Source organism: Crocuta crocuta, unplaced genomic scaffold (assembly GCF_008692635.1).
Source record: "Crocuta crocuta isolate KB4526 unplaced genomic scaffold, BGI_CrCroc_1.0 scaffold30, whole genome shotgun sequence".
Lineage (NCBI taxonomy): Eukaryota > Metazoa > Chordata > Mammalia > Carnivora > Hyaenidae > Crocuta > Crocuta crocuta.
In genome coordinates, this window is record NW_027528345.1 from 12,848,917 (window position 1) to 12,853,718 (window position 4,802).

At 52.4% G+C, this 4,802-nt stretch overlaps 1 long non-coding RNA gene across 1 annotated transcript; it reads left to right on the forward strand.

Moving 5' to 3' along the window:
* Positions 1 to 1,417: 1,417 nt before the first annotated feature.
* Positions 1,418 to 4,407, forward strand: LOC144222906 (uncharacterized). The gene is made up of 3 exons (XR_013332501.1): positions 1,418 to 1,963; positions 3,335 to 3,572; positions 3,764 to 4,407. It is a non-coding gene; the product is annotated as an uncharacterized LOC144222906 (long non-coding RNA).
* Positions 4,408 to 4,802: the final 395 nt, after the last annotated feature.

Below are 4,802 nucleotides of genomic sequence, written 5' to 3' on the forward strand. Positions count from 1 at the left end.
GGAGAAGGGTGGTCAGCCCCACCCAAACTAGAGAAAGGTGGTCGTTTGGTGATTCACCAAAAAAAGAAGGACGAGATGTTAGACAGGTATAAACAACAGATGTTCACTAGCTACGCGAATCCAAATGTACATAAAGGAAGGCCTGGAAATCTAGGGGGCTGCAGGGGTAGCTGTGCACCCGCTGAGCCCTTGTACAAATAAAAATTCTGCCTGGCCAAAGTCTACCTTCTGTACCTTTTCAATGACATAATAATTTCAGATAAATGAGCTAACACAAGCTATTAGGACTTCAAAGGAAGCAAAGAACTGTTTAAAATAGTTTTGGGCTTGACCGAGTTGGGTTTACAAAAGAAGAATTTGGATGGAAAGATCCGGAAAGGCGAGGAGTCATTGAACGGGAACAAGAATCCTATGGAACGGAGCAGAAAGACTAGGTGGTGACGTGGTAGTGGGACTGAGGGGTTCAAAGGCCAGATGAGAGTTTATCCTTTGGTCACAGAGGCCAGTGAAGGCGGGGGGCAGGAGGGTGACGTGGTTAAAGCAGCGTTTTAGGAAGATTGAGTGAGCTGAGATGTAGGTTAGACGCTAGAGGCAAAACTTAAGGCAGGTGACGAGGCAGGGGGCTCCTGTAGAACATAAGTGAGAAGGCCTGGGGCGCGGTGGGAGCAGGGGGGTGGGAAGGCAGGGACGGAATCAAGTTCACCTAAGAAGAAAGAATCAACAGGATCCGGCAGCTGACTGCAGGGCTGAGTCCAAGGTGAAGGAAAGCAGGAAGGGGACTCAGATGCACTTCTGGTAGCTCCCGCTCAACCCTAGCACCTACCTTCTGCTCCAGCCAGATTGGTACATGCCTTTGCCAGAGCTGCCGGACCTAACCCTGCCATCACGTTCGTCCCCCTGGCACCAGACCAAGGCCCCTTGCAGACAGGTCAGGGTCCTCTAGTGTCCGTGTCCGGTTCCTATCTCTGTGCCAGCCTCCACCTGGCAGGGCACTGGCCCAGAGTGGATGTTGCAGAGTGAGTACGCCCACCCTCCCTGAACAGTTCACTCCTTCCCTTTGTTCATCACACACGCACGTGAGTCTACACCTTCACTCCATGGACCCCACCGTGGTCCGCAGCAGCTGTTGCAAGCACGGGAGAGCCCATTCTCTCCCCGCTGATGGTGACGTGCCTGGAGAACAGTGTCTGGCTCTCATGTGACTCTTCAGGGTGGGGGAGTGCCTGGACAGAGGGAAGCCAGTGCAGTGACATGTCTGGGACAGGGAGGAGAACGGGAACCCCGTGCCACAGGCACACAGCTGCAGGATCTAGGATCTAGATCTAGCTGCAGGATGTAGGAGGGCAAGTGCTGGAGGAGAAGAGACCTGGACTGCCAGCAGAAAGAAGGGACATTCATCTGGGCAGCCCAAGGGATACAGCTAGCTAGAACCAGTAAGAAGGAGCCCCCAGAGAGACTTCTCGCTGGAAGCTAAGACTTTCCCAAAGTTCAAGCTCTGTGCAAGCGGAATCTGCACCGTCATCCGGGAAGTTGCGGCTTCCTCTGCGTGAGGATGGCTTTAAGCAGAAGGTCAAGGGGACGAGAACAACATGTCCTGGGGGCCTACTGTGTGCACCGCACACTTCACCTCCTTTAACCTCATAAAAACCCTCCCTGTCAGGCAGGGAAGGGAAAGCGCCCAGGTTTGCACATCGGTAAAGGAAAGAGCTGGGATCTGAACCCCGTGGATTCCTCGCTGATGGGATTGTCCCCGTGCTACGGCCCCACGGCCAGGTGTGACGGAAAGCCACAGGACAGTGAATGCAATCAAAAGAATTTTGGAGCCACTTCCTAAGTGTGAGGAGTTGGGCAAGTTACTTAATCTATGTCTCTGACGTTCCTTTTCCTCGGCTGAAAATGCAGATACTGACAACTACCCAAGAGGGCTGACGTGAACGTGAGATAAAGGAACGGTGTCCGACAGGTGCGGTTCTCAGTCAATGTCGGCCTGACTCCCACCGCCTCTCTGAAGTCCCATTATTCCCCCCTGCAGGATGGAACAGTATCTCGCGCATCTCTGTGTCCTCCCAAGTGCCTGCTCAACCCACGGCAGGTGCCCAGGTGGGAGAGAGATGGCTCACAAGGGCTGAGGGAGGTGGCAATTGGGGCTGTGAGGAGGACTCTCGGGGAGAGTAAGAAAGGGATAGCATGCAAAAATCTGCCACCATGCAAAACAGAAGCTTGCAAATCTAATTCCTCGGGAGCTGGCCATGCAAATTGAGCCCTGCCACCCATCTCGCCTTCCCCAGCTCTCAACCCAGGGCTCCTTTCCCTGCCAGCAATGGTAGTGGTGGTGGCGGTGGAAACAGAGGGGTGGCAGCCCTCACTTATTGGGTTCCACTAATACCAAAGTGTCAGATCTCTCGTGTCTATTACTTGCCATCCTGAAATAACCCATGAGGAAAGTACGATTAACCCTATTTTTTTTGTTTGTTTTATTTACTTCTGAGAGAGAGAGAGAGAGAGAGCGTGAGCAGGGGAGGGTCAGAGAGAGAGACGCACACAGAATCTGAAGCAGGCTCCAGACTCTGAGCTAGACGTCAGCACAGAGCCCGACGCAGGGCTCAAACCCACGAACCGTGAGATCACAACCTGAGTCCAAGTCAGACGCTTAACCGACTGAGCCACCCAGGTGCCCCACCATTAACTTTATTTTACAGATCAGGAAACTAAAAGTCCTTCAAGATTTGACCTCAAGTCTGGGGTAAGTCCAAAGCCTGCACATGCTCTTTTCAGCGATGCTCCTTACAGAGTCAGCGTCCAGGTGTCTCCACCAAGGGAAGCGGTAATGTGGGAACCCAGAAGACATGGCCCAAAGGCAGTTTTCTTATTTTAGTTAGCAATTTGAAAAATATAAGGTACATGTATTCGATTAGTATATGTCGAACATCTAAATTAACCGTCCCACTTTAGGGATTCTGACCCACTAGGGGGACCTCTCCCACCAAAAGGAAAAAACTCCATGAAGGCAGGGACCTTGACTGTCTCATTAACGACCATAATTGCAGCATTAGAAAATGCCAGGGCACTTGGATGACTCGGTAGGTTAAATACCCAACTCTTTTTTTTTTTTTTAATAGTTTATTGTCAAGTTGGTTTCCACATAACACCCAGTGCTCATTAAGCATCCGAATCTGGATCTCAACTCAGGACATGATCTCATGGTTCGTGAGTTTGAGCCCCACGGGAGCCTGCACTGAGAGTGCCAACAGCAGGGAACCTGCTTGGAATTCTCTCTTCCTCTCTCTCTGCCCCTACCCTACTCATTCTCTCTCTCTCTCTCTCTCTCTCTCAGTAAACAAATAAACTTGAAAAAATAATAATAAAATTTAGAAAATGCCTGGCAAGCACTCCACCAATTTAGGATGAATGAATTCACAAATGAGCACCTCACGTCAAGGAAAGGCCTGCTATCTATCATCCAGAAACCAACCTACCTCCCAGATCCCCCAGGCTCTACGGGCTAAGATAACCCCAAAGCAGGACATAGTGACTCATCCATAGGCCTTCTGGGAAGCCTGCTGACCTGGAAGGTAGGAATGGTCTCAGAAGGGGGGGGGGGGGCGTTGGCGGGGCTGGGCCAGTTTAGCCTCAGGGAAGTGTTAGGCAGGCTCCCATGGCAACACAGTTTGCTGTGTGTTATGTGTTCCCAACAGAATTCCAGGCTAAGGCCATCTATTCCCCAAGGCCAGGGGCTGCCTTATCTCCTTCCTTGACTCCTCAGGTTTCCCAGGTGATCGTCTCTGGAAACTAAGAGAAGCCTGAGCAGCAGAAGCAGCCTTCAGAACGTAGAAGGCAGAGGAAAGAAAGGCCTACCCAAGTAGAAGGCCGTTTCCCTCCCAGATTTGTGCTTCTGACTCAGAAGTGTCCAGCTACAGAAGTCATAGTCCCCAGGCCTCCTCCTAGACCTGTGGGTCTGTAGCTCCTGTGACTCCCACATCAAGCCACACTGAGCCTTCACCCCCAGCCGCCCCTTCCCACCCATGACCTGATCCTATTCCACGTGGCACCCAGCTCCTACACAAACTCTCTCTCTCTACCCGCACAGGTCACCAGACCAGGGACCCTCCTCTCTCTCCGTCCCTCCAGTCTGGCTCAGGGCACCTCCTTCAGGAAGCCCTCCCAGATGTTCCTTCCCAGGCTTCTCCCCACCTGCCCTCCAAGCCTGGACTCTGATTAGACACCCTCACCTCTGACCTGGTCTCCCACACTTGGGCATGTGTTCAGCCACCCCCAATGGCCTAGGACCTCCCCTAAGTCAGTAATGACTACATTTCATCCTTGCAGAACCTATGAAATAAGTATTATCTGAGGAAACAGCCTCGAGGTTAAGAAAAGCTTGTGCTGGGGCACCTGGGTGGCTCAGTTGGTTGAGCATCCAACTTCAGCTCAGGTCATGATCTCATGGTCCATGAGTTTGAGCCCTGCATCAGGCTCTGTNCAGCGCCTGGGTGGCTCAGTCAGTTGAGCGTCCAACTTCAGTTCAGGTCATGATCTCACGGTTCATGGGTTCGAGCCCCGCATCGGGCTCTGTGCTGACTGCCAGCTCAGAGCCTGGAGCCTGTTTCAGTCTGTGACTCCCTCTCTCTCCGACCCTCCCCTGCTCATGCTGTCTCTCTCTCTCTCTCTCAGAAATAAATAAAACGCAGCGCCTGGGTGGCTCAGTCAGTTGAGCGTCCAACTTCAGTTCAGGTCATGATCTCACGGTTCATGGGTTCGAGCCCCGCATCGGGCTCTGTGCTGACTGCCAGCTCAGAGCCTGG